At 42.6% G+C, this 12,793-nt stretch overlaps 1 protein-coding gene across 1 annotated transcript in view; it reads right to left on the reverse strand.

Moving 5' to 3' along the window:
* The window catches only part of fbrsl1 (fibrosin-like 1), a 301,776-nt gene that overhangs the window by 204,448 nt on the left and 84,535 nt on the right, over window positions 1–12,793 (reverse strand). The window lies entirely within an intron of this gene.

The following is a 12,793-nucleotide window of genomic DNA, read 5'->3' on the forward strand; positions in this document are numbered from 1 at the left end:
ATTGCAATAACTTTTTTGACAAAATATCAGCCTAGAGGGCTATAGTAAGTAATTAAGTACGGTAAGTAAGCCTTGCCGAGCCATGAGGCCCATAGGGCAGGAGCCTATCTCCTAATTCTGTGGCGTGAGGGCACAACACTAGTATGTCGCAGGGACTTACCCCCAATCCAACCCTTGAGGGCTATAGTGTGTACCAAAATCTCCTGGAGGGGGTGTCAACATATGTGTCACGTGGTAGCGGCCGCCATACTTGTTGGCTTGTCTGGTTTGTTTACATTGAGCGACTATCCAGTGTGCTTGTATACGTTCTTTTTTTAAACTGACCTCACAATGGTGCAGACTTGCTCAGTAAATAAGTGCCACAGCAGGTCACGTCGAGGGAATGAGCCAGAAAACGGAATTAGATTTTCAGCTTTCCAGCATGGAGACAGCATCAAGGAACCCAGATTGACGAGTTTACAAAAAGACGTAGAATGGCTTGGATCGGCGCACGGGTGCAGAGACATAACGTTCAACAAAGTATCTAAGCACAGCCGTGTTTGTTCACAGCATTTTCCTTGTCCTTGTAATGTATTTGGGCCCGACGTTCTTTCTATCCATCCTGGTGTTGGTTCACTATGTTGTCGCCAAGAACAAGCTCAATATTTACAAAAACATACCACTCTATTCTGAGTGATGTGGGCTAGAATTTAATGCCCACGAGAGGGCCGTCCCTAGCTTTTCAGACGCCGCCCTCCTCTTGGTGACGTACACGTTTTCACACGCTATAGGCTATAGGACTCTCCAAAATTGGGATCGGCATCAGACTCAAAAACCTGTCTGACTGATGCCAGTGGTGGTGAAAGAGAGTGAACAGTCCTGATATTGTTTTAGGCCAAAACAAGGTCTGGAACAGGGTCTGTCAGTATGTAGGCTATGTATGGATGTAGGCTATATCTGTCCCCTCCAAAGTAGACCAATCACAGTTAATGCTGCATTGCCACTGCATGCAGGATATCATAAAACAGAAGCCCCTCTGGTCAAGAAAGTTAAACTTAAAAATAGTGTGATAGTATTTGGGACATACAAATCTATGTGTACAGTAGGCCGAATTATTCCTCCCAGCAAACCAGTTACAGCAACATTGTATTTGTGAAGCACATTTGCTGTTATGTATTGGTTTATAAAGACTACTATTCAATTTGGCCAAATTAGTAGTAGACCAAAACTACACACAAGCAGCCAGACTGAATAGTGTGGCTTCACCACTGTACAACACTGCATTGTGATATTTGTGGCTTCACAAATTGCACACACACAGTAACTTACTATCAATAGCTAAAGAAAGATTGTAAACGGATACCACACTGTGATTAAAACCATAATCAACCTGGGTCCTCAGGCAAGCTAGAGTTCGGCACCATTCAATTTCAGTCAGCATGCATGGACAGAAGGTGTCTAATTGTCTATCATTTTAGTTGACCACTAGACCTACATTCATGAAAATCATAGAAGATGACTGCAAAATGACAGCAGCAGACCATCTGCCTGTCTGACAGAGACCTTCTTTCCACAGGTAAGTATAGCCTGTCAACCTCCCACCAAGTGTCAGAGGAAGCTTCAATGTTCATTTTCAACATCACAATTCCATTTCCATATGACACTTTAAACATCTGTGGAAATGTAGCAGTTTTTTTTTCTATTGGACCTATAAGAATACAAAAACAAAATGCAACATCAACACAAGGGAGAAAGTACTTAAGTAAGTAAGAGTAGCCTATACTGTGCACACTACTGCCAGACATTAAAACCCTAGGTTGTCATTGACTGTGCCAGAGAATCTTGTGCACAGTAAAATCCTCAGTGTGAAATTAACAACCCATTAAGACCCGTAATGCTTGATGTGTATTTAGTTGTGCATCATATCTTGCAGATCTACAAGCTCACAACGCTTCGCGCTGCAACCTCCTTGTGAGCTTGTAAATATGCTATTTTCCATGCAAGCAACCGGCACGCAACGTGCCTCATTTAGACCCGGCTAAATGAGGTGTAAGACCTCAGGATTTTACAGCGCGAATTGGCTGAGCTGCTGACAGGCTAGCTTTGCACTGAGGCCAATATGGACTGTGAACCTCTCATCGCCACACTGTCACATTGTCTTGGCCCACGCACCGCAGCCCAAAAAGTACACACTAGTATCATTAAACAAGTCTCTCGCTCTCTTCCACTTGCTCTCTTCTGTTTTTCCTCTCACCCTCTGGAGATAGGAAGTGTTGCCTTGGCAACGCCGGCTCTGTTCCCATTGGTCGAAGCAGACCAACACAAAAAAACAACATCCCATCTTCTTCCTCGTGTCCGGCCATCTTCTACAGTAGGCCTATATCACGTCTTTCCAGTGGTTGGCAGAGGCGAGTGCAACACCCCTCTAATGTGTGATGTTATTTACAAAATCATTCTGGCAGATTTCCCCGCCAACTCTTCCAACCTGTCTTATTTGGGAAAGCTATGTTAAGAGCTTAACTTGCTGGTGTCAAGTGAATTTTCCTTTCTTATTCACTATCTCAAAAGCCTCTTCTGGGCATTTCCTGAAGCAATATTGAATCAAATGTATTTTTGGAGCACCCTCCTTCAAGGCTTCAGACAGCTTTTCCCCACAAGAGAAAAACTGGCATTCTTCCCTGCCAACAGTTAGTCTGTTTCACAAAATAAAGCTGTTTATAACATGGCAGAGGCATCAATAAAAGTTTAAGCGATTGACAATTGAATTGTGTATTTGGCATTGAATATTCAAACATAATAAATACAATATACATTTCAGTGTTTCCTGTTAGGCTCTGTAAACAGAAAATAGAATAAAAATAAAACAAGCCATATTTAAATTGTACTTTTAATTCTGTTTTAAATTGCGGAAATATCTTGTAGATCTGCGATATAGGTAATTATGTAACACTTGTGTGTGAGGCCTATGTACTTGTAATTTAAAGGTTGCTAGTTTGAATAAGACCAACTAACAATCTTAATACAATCTAGCAACTATAGACCCTGGGGTGCTTAGTAGTCAGCAGTTTGGTGATGAGTATGGGTGTTTCTAAAAAATAACATGTCCGCTCATTCACTTTTCCTGGACTGCAAATAAATAAATAAATCACACTTGTGTGAAGTGAGGGGCACTCTTATCATCATTCATCAAACCATCACATTCTGTGCTACAAACACAAACACATGCTAAAACACACGCTCAAACACACCTACACACAAAGCTGTGTGTAATAATAAGATTATAAAATAATCACGTTCAATGTTTGTGTTTCACTCAAATTCACTGTCAATGGCATTCAATGTTTGTGTTAGGACAAGGTTTGTGTTTTTACACAAACCCTCAAAGCTGGACATAGGAGGGGCTAGTGCTCCTCAAAAAATAAAAAATAAAAAAGGATAAAAAACGTATATAAAAAGCCAATTCTTAGCCTCTTCAAGAGGCCATGTTTAAAATATTTTGCTAAGCAGCTCACAGCTTGACAGTCATTTCTCCATGAGAGAAAATAAAAGCAAATGCAAGTCTTGAAAGTGAATTTCCAATTGTGCTGACTAACGTATAACAGCAGTGGTGGTGTGTTGACATGCGCATACAGCTATACTGCTGTGAGGTGAAATGGGTGTGAGGAGGGTTGACTCTGTTCACACAATAGGAGACTGACAGTGTCAGTCAGTAGCCTATACTTTCTTCTTTTTTGGGGGGCTGAAGATTGCAAATACACTATAATGTCTCACCTTAAACCAGGGGATGGTTCCAAAATGAGCTTTGTTTGGTGAGTATGTGGCGCTGCTGTGGTGCTGCTCTGCGGCGACATGGGCATAAGGGCTACGCTTGCATGCGGGCCCTTTGTCTAAGACAAATTTCTTCCTCGGGAGACAAATAATAAAGAACCTTGAAACCCTGTGTAGAACAATCATTCTGAGCTGATCAGATCAATTGTCACTGCTTCTCGGAAAATGTTGCATCAACAAACCAATTCTTTCAAGATGTTAAACAACGGATGTGTAATGCAGTGTTTTGTCTTTTTTCCCCTCCCTACTCTGACAACCAGTTAGAGATGTAGCCATCTGTTTGGAATATATTTTCCAACCCTCAAAATCAAATTGCTTTGTAAAACAATTATAGAGGCTGGCAAACTCTGCAATCCACACAGTGTGAGCACAGGAATGTTCAGATTTGCAAAGTGTCAAGTACTATTAGCCACGCTGTGTAACATGAGTAATTATAGATGGCAGGGTGACCTACTGTGTTGAGAAGAAACATCCTGTAGCCACAAGACCACATGTTGGATTCCAATAACAGTGACTATGCCCATCAATAACCAAGTACAGACAATAATAGTCATTTCCCTTAGCTGCAGTCATCACAAATTGCCCTTGATACCTCCGTTGGAGAAATTCCTAAGATGCGATTACCATAAACCGAGACGAGAGGATACACATGTCAACAGGTATACAAATAAACATCCTGTTTGCCTTTCAGTAATCAGACTCCTACGGAATAAACCTCAGTCATTTAGTTTGACAGAGAGAATGACAGCTCTAACTCTCACTATGTACTAACTGAGTCTGACCCCAGGAAGTGATGCATTCACACTGTTGGCTTAACTGGATGTTTGTGTCTATGGCCTAAGGCACTGGTTTTCAAGGTAGGGTCTGGTGACCCCCCAGGGGCCCTTCACAAAATATGTACACAAATACATATCAATTATGTAACCTAAAAATGTTTTCGAACTACAGGCCGAAGTGCTATGGTGGTGAGTGTGTGCGTGCGTGCATGTGTTACCAACTTGTTAAGTGTCAGTTACTTTACTCTCATTCACACTTACTTAAATGACCAACCGCGTAATGTGTTTCCCCACATGAATGACAGACAGTCAACAGTTAATAAGTGTCAATTCCATTCATCAACCGAGCAAAGGACACACCAGTCAAGGAGACCATGGTCAGAACAGGGTGCCTTGTCAACAGATCCTTGAATAGAAAGTAGCAGAGTAGTCCTTGAAGAACAACACTGACATAGGAAAGACAATACTATTTACCCATAAGGACTGTGTGTGTGTGTGTGTGTGTGTGTGTGTGTGTGTGTGTGTGTGTGTGTGTGTGTGTGTGTGTGTGTGTGTGTGTGTGTGTTGGCTAACGTACCCAGTGTCCCTTGAGAACTGAACTCTCACCTTGGAGTTCACACACACACACACGCGCACACACGCACGCACGCACGCACGCACGCACGCACGCACGCACGCACGCACGCATCGGTGACATGGGTGTGGGTTGGGTGTAGGGTTGTTATTTGTTTTTTTCTCTGAATAATGTACTGTTAAACTTATATGCTGAGTATCTCAAACGCTGTGCTGTGAGAAGGATGGGCACTTATAAGCTTTTAAGCTTCAGCCCATGCCTTTTGATCACCTTCACGGGGCGGTTTCTTTTTTTTTGCTCATGTAAACTTTCTACTTGATTCTGTTCTGTGAAGATGTTCAAATAAACTAAACTAAAAACATGCACACGCACACACAATCACCTCTTTCTCGCTTGTTTCGCTGCTGTCTCTCTCTTTCTCACTGATTGATGCATGCGCGCACACACACACACACACGCACACGCACACACGCACACACACACTATCAATATCACAAAGTATCTCTTTCTCTCTATCTTTAATTCTTTATATTTCATTTCAGTCCCTCCCTTCCTTTTCTGTACTTTTCCCATTTAGGCACAACTATATCTCACACAACTATATCTCACACAACTATATCTCACACAAATACAAACACAAACAGCTGACTTACTCACAGACCGTACTATTACACAACTATATCTCACACAAATACAAACACAAACAGCTGACTTACTCACATACCGTACTATTACACACACATAAGGATAACATCAATATTCTCTCAATTTACAACTCCACTCCGTCCTCACTTATTATGCTGGCAATTCTCCCAGACCTGGCTGCACTGTATCCTCCTCCTCTCCATCACATGATGTGTCTGCAACTCTGCATAATACAGTATAATGCCTGATTTACGCTCTGTTGTATGACAGTGTAGCGGATAGAAGATAGCTGATCTACAGTACACAATGTGTCATGGATGAAAGCTTATAGATTGCTTATTTTCGACATGTGACACCCTTGTATATAAATTGAATTTAAGAGAGAGAAAGGCAAGTGTGTGTGTGTGTGTGTGTGTGTGTGTGTGTGTGTGTGTGTGTGTGTGTGTGTGTGTGTGTGTGTGTGTGTGTGTGTGTGTGTGTGTGAGTGAGTGAGAGGAGGGGGGTCACCGAGAGAGAGAGAGAGAGAGAGAGAGAGAGGAGAGAGAGAGAGAGAGAGAGAGAGAGAGAGAGAAATTATAAGGTATAATGATTTAGGGTGTATTCCCAGGTAACAAAATGATTCATCAAGCAGTTGATATGATGAGAAGAGTAGGCTACTTTAAAGTCATACTTTGGAACTATAATTTACAATGAACATGAAAATCCTGAATTCTGCTAAACAAACTACATTATATCCTCTAGTGTAGGCTACCAATATAATTTTTGGCAAAAAAAAAAAGTTGAAACTAGGAAAAGGTGCCCCAACCAGGATAGGAGTGTTTTTTGAAAATTGTCAAGTGGCATTTCTTCCTCAGCCTAGTGGGAATATGTGTGCAGTTTCACAGCAATCGGTCATGATTTGAGGCATTTTGTACAAAATGGGCCACTCCTGAAAACTTTGGAAGTCAATCTTAGCCAATCAGGATGGAATATGAGAAATCAAACATGACTATAGATATCATGTACCGATTAGCGTGACATTTTGATACAATCTGAAGGAGTAATATAAAAAAATGTGTTTTACATGTAAGTCGGCCTCCTGGTGGAGCGATAAAGAGCAGATGTGAAAAATAAAGGGCAAAGGTTTGTCCTTGTCCTTGTGCGTGCAAATTTTCACGGAAATCACATGATGTGTTCATGATTTGTGGCATTTTATTCAAAACGGAGCAGTCCTGCGAACTTTGAAAGGCAATCTGAAAGACCTGTTTAGTTTAATGACTATAGAGAAAGAGACTGTGTACCAATTTGCGTGATGTTTGAACAAAATCTGTAGGTGTACTGTCAAAAAAGGTGTTTTGTAAACATCTGACTCCTGGTGGCGCTATAACAGGCCCATGTGAAAACTTTGGGGCAGAAGTTCAGCTCTGGCATCCAGGGAGTGTGTGTGTGCAGAGTTTGACTGTGATCAAGCCAATGGTGCCAGAGATTAGCTGTCCACACACAGACACACACACACACACACACACACACGGACGGACAGACCGACGGACGGAGTGAAAAACTCCCCATGCCTTCGGCCTGGTGGAGACAATAAATCAACGTCAGTTAAATAAATCTGTAAGCACAGTCAGATCCTTAAATACAACACAAATATGCACACATTGCACAGCCCTTAGTCGTATACACTGGTGCATGCGTAGATTGCGTACACACCATCACATCTATGCAAAGTAAACAGACACAAACACACACCTACACAAATATTCCACACGTCTGAATGCGGAAAAACAAACGGACGCACGCGCGCACAGCGCCGCACACACACACACCACTCTGCTGCCTCCTCTTCCCTCCTGTTCCCAGCACGGAGCCTTGACCAGGACTGCTCGTTTGAAAAACCAGAGGTCAAACCATAAAGCAATTATACCAGCAAGTCATCAACTAAGGCCTGACAGCAATACAATTATCTCCAGGCAGGACTGGTCTGGTCCACGGCAGGGTAGCAGCTTCTCTACAGAGAGGGTTATGTTTACAGATACAACCCACACACGCTGAACACTGCATGTCCCACTGCATGCTCACTGAGCTAACATTGTTCTATTTTCATCCACCCTCAAGAGGAACTGAAGTAACATTTTCCCACTGAAACCACAAACTATAATGTTTCTACTTTAACCTGTATGTGTTTGTGATTAATAAACCCTCTTGTTTCTGCTTGTAATGATAAACTGCAAAAAAGAAAAAATGCAATAATGTTTGTTTTGTTTTGTTTTGTTTGTTTAATAAATATTGTGTGCTACTGTATGTGCCTCACAAGCCCTATATGCACTATGGATGGCAATCTTAAAAAATATAAAACTTGATGTTATTATCCAGAGTCATTACAGTAACTGAACATGCAGGTCAGGATGTTGCTCAAGCACACACATGGCTGTGTAGGGATTGGACCTGTGACCTGCTTTTTACAGGGTGGTCTTTGTAACCAGCTGAGTTTGCTTTAATCCTCTGTTTAACGGATAGAGAAGCAACAGGGGCAGAGAAATCAATCTATTATGGATAACAAAGGCCTGGGAACTTTGCCACTTCAGAGACAGATAGATAGGGAAGGTGTCAGGATAGAGAGAGATAGAGAGATATAGGGCGGTTGAGGACAGAGATGTAAGAAATAGGGAGACTGCCAGGCGAGAGAAAGAGCGAGAGATAGGGGGACTGTCAGAGCACACAGAGAAAGAGATAGAGAAAGACGTATAGGGGCTGTCAAAACAGTGGTAAAGAGGGAAAGAGAGAGCTAAAGAGCTAAAGAAATTGAGACTGTCAGCAAGGAGAGATCATGGCTGACAATAGTGGTGGCTGACAGCTTACTTCTGACAGATGTAAATAATTACAGGGGACGATGTGAGAAAGTGAGAGACGTGAAAGCAGAAAGACAATGAAAGGTAGGGAGAGGAGCTGAGTTCATGCATTAGTATCCAATCCTCTACGACTGTTTTGTCAAACTTAACTGCTCACGTCACAGAGTCTATGTTTGTTTGGTAGCACTTTAACACATTGTCTGCTGCTGATGTATATATTTTTTGAGGGGCTCTAGCCAATAAGGGACCACCATTCTTGATGATGATGTACAATGATTAGAGCACCCCTCACTTCACACGGCTGTGATTTTTAATAGCCATCTACTGACGTATATATACGTTTTATATCGTTTTATATGGATATGAAACGGTTTCGCTAAAACTCTGTCCACATGAAATGTGCTTGCGCATGCGTAGACTACTGTTTTAATTATGATCTTCTCTCGCTGTTTTCTCGGAAACTATGTCGCTGTCCATGGTGTTGATCCGCTTTGGTATGGGGGGGTCAGATCAACATACGGAATGAGTTCTGTACTGGCCATATATGGAGCGTGTCTTGAGTATTCAGGCTTTGATGAGGTCATAAGATCAACATATGGAATGTCAGAACAAGTCAACTCCATATAGGTTGTCGAAGTCCCGGCCCCTTTCATGCCGACGAGAGACCCAGAAGTGAATTCCCCGTTAATTTTCCCCATAGGCTTTTCAAAAAGTATTTATTTAAAGACGTTTACGCCACGGACAAAGCCAACTCGAGTTGTGACAAATCATGACAACAAACACAATATTTTGGGCCAAACAAATAATTACAAAGAAGAAAAAGGAAAAAAAAGTGTTGTAACCTGCCATTTTTTCTTCTTTCTAATTATTTGTTTGGCCCAATTTTTGTCATGATTTGTCACAACTCGAGTTGGCTTTGTACGAGGCTTAAAAGGTCTTTAAAATTTTTGAAATGTCTATGGGGAAAATGAATGGGGAATTATTTCCTGGGTCCTCGTAGGGGGCGGGACAGCGACGCTCTATATCAGGGGTGCCCAAAAGGTAGATCGTGATCTACCAGTAGATCACAAAGGCTGTGCAGGTAGACCACATGACATTCCCCTAAAACATAATATGTAAACAAAAATCACAAAGCTCCTCCTCTTTTTGGCATCTGTCACTTGAATTGAGGTGACTTGATTGAGAGCCTGTCAGCTCCCTTTACAGCTTTAGTTGTCATATAAGAAGATGGCCATATATGGTGGTGTGACGTGTCACGGGGCATGATCATGTATGGAGGTGTGATGTCACGAGGCGTGACCATATATGGAGGCGTGATGTCATGAGGCGTGACCATATAATACACTCAACAACATTCGACGAATCAGACCCTTCCTCACCCAGGAGTCAGCCCAGCTCCTTATCCAGACATCAGTCATGTCAAAACTTGACTACTGTAACTCCCTCCTTACTGGCCTACCGGCATGTTGTAACTCCCTCCTTACTGGCCTACCGGCATGCACACTTAAGCCTCTCCAATTGATCCAAAATGCTGCAGCTCGCCTGGTTTTTTACCAGCCAGAATTCTCACATGTCACTCCCCTTCTCCGCTCCCTCCATTGGCTCCCGGCCGCTGCCCGCACAGTATAAAACTCTGATGCTGGCATTCAAAGCAACCAAAGGTATGGCACCGCCATATCTTGCAAGTCTGCTCGCACGCTACAAACCCTCCCGAGCGCTCAGATCAGCCAACGCAGGGAAGCTGGAAGTACCATCGCTAAAAACGCCGGGACAACGCTCCACACGTCCCACCACGTCATTCCAAACTCTTCTCCCTTCTGGCTCCAAAACTATGGAATGCAGTCTGAAAACGCACCTCTTCAGACTCCATCTTAGCCCATAGCACTTGCCGTAATACTTGCCCTAGCCTCAACCTCCTACAGGCGTATGCATAGGCTCAACTTATGTAACTTAAATAGCACCTTATGTAAGACATAGCACTCTATAGTGTATAGTTTCTTTAGATATATATTCCACTGTTAGGTTCTTAAAGGGATTTGTATTGTTGACCTATTTCTAAAATATTAGCACAACTTTCGTTCAACTTTGACCCCTCTATCACATGGAATAATTCTTTGGGCGTAGTGATATGGACACAAAAAACGTTCTGTGTGATAGAGGGGTCAAAAATTAACAAAAGTTGCGCTAATATTTTATAAATAGGTCAACAATACAAATGACGTTAGTTTTGTGAATTAATGTACTTTTACTGCGTGGCCCCCTGTGTCCCCCACAAAATGACTGGAACTACTTAATATTTCAGCAAAACCAGAGCAGAACTCATACAGCTTAAGTTAAAAAAATCTGAATTATCCCTTTAAGCTTACGTAGGATTCATGGTGACTATTATGTTTTGATGTATTACCATGTTTTTTGTTCTTGCTTACTGTAAATCGCTCTGCATTAAGAGCGTCTGCTAATGGTTTGCTTCCTGCCTAGGGTCCTCCTACGTCTCACTAGACTGCTTGTCTGTGCGATGTGCATGCATCCGTCCTTGCCCACACTTACTTACCCTTACTCTGGTGTTATTTGAGTCAAGGGGGCCTTCTCTGGGTCTGTGTCACTGTCTTTGTTGTTGTTGTCGTATAATAATATATAATATAACAATATCCGTGACTGAAATGCATAACAATCCCCTTTCACTTTCTGCACTTTTCAAGCTGGCATCAGGGCCAAATATCAAGATGTTCTGATGGGTCTGAGAAATATGAAGAACTACAATAAAGGAATGTTGCTGCTAAGGCTGGGCCGGTTATTTCGTATTCATGGAGATAATTGCCATTATTAACGTTGTTGCTGAGTTGTTGGTATATTGATTAGATTACCTTGGTGACATCAATCGACATTGATCGGTCGGCAGCAAAAAATCCATGACTGTCACAAACCTAGTTGCTACATTTAGAATATATGTTCCAGTCTTCATGGCAAATAAAGGGCCAATAATTTAAAGGAAATGTTGGGCTCAATAACTGTCCAACTTCCCACTCCTTTGACCCCTGTAGGATCCAGCCTGTCACTCAACAGGCCATGAAAAAAGTACAATGTGTAGGACCGTGACCCATCAGGCCGTAGCTGATGGTTTAAAAGCTGCTGTAGTCCGAGGCCAATAAGGAGTTGGACCAGTGTTAAAAGTAATCACCCAACCAGCACGCCTGCCTGCTCAGGCGTCTGTCCACATCCACCTCTGTGCCCTCAAGCATGGCAGCAACAGGACAAGAGGTACTGTAGTAACACGACTCCAGACATAAGACAATGACAAGTACTGTACCTAAGAGGATTGCTGGCAGTAGACAAGTCTATCAACAAAAAAAAGGAACTGTTAAAACCTGTTCAACTGAGTGTGAAGAGATGTGACGGGAGATTTACAGTACAGTGGTGAAGGAAGGGGTGGGGGTGGGTGCAGTTGACAAGGTCTGAATGGGAGCCTGACATAAAGGCTAAGTTAACTGTAAATCGTGCAGCAGGTATGACAGGAGTTTATGTGAACCGAGTGTTTGAATTACTTGCCTCAGGGTTCAGAATCAGGTCTCATCAAACCCCACATTTGCAAGCAAGACTACCTGCCTGCCTGTGTGTGCGTGCGTGTGTGCGTGCGCAAATATGTTTGTGTGTATGTACACATAAGTGACCGAAGGCAGCAACTAGATGCTCGTTGAACATTTATTTTCAGGACCAAGCAGTCCTAAAAGGACTCATTGCATGTTCTCCCCGTGTCCCCTAGGGTAGGTACCATCACAAAAAAACATGCAGTAATCCTGGTCTCTAAAACTACCTCTGCCTGATGGAGGGGAAAGGAACTGGTCAAAAAAAAAACGCATTCATTTGTGTGGAGTCTGGACCCTGCTAATGCATGGTTGGCTGCGGGAGTACAGCGTTGACAGAAAACCCCTTCAGTCAATCAGCGTAACAAAAAAAGTGACATCATCTCCAGTCTCAAACCAGCTATATTCAAAGAGGAGACGCTGTGAAGAGAGGGGCATTTATGGCTTGACTCTGTCTTATCGCTGCTTTCAGCTATATCTTTGAGGGGCGCTAGCCCCTCCTATATACAACTTTGACCCCACACGTCTCAATATTTGCCATTGACAATGAAAGGAGAAATTAGGTCAAATGTCCGCCAA

Source organism: Electrona antarctica (assembly GCF_951216825.1).
Source record: "Electrona antarctica genome assembly, chromosome: 12".
Taxonomy (NCBI): Eukaryota; Metazoa; Chordata; class Actinopteri; order Myctophiformes; family Myctophidae; genus Electrona; species Electrona antarctica.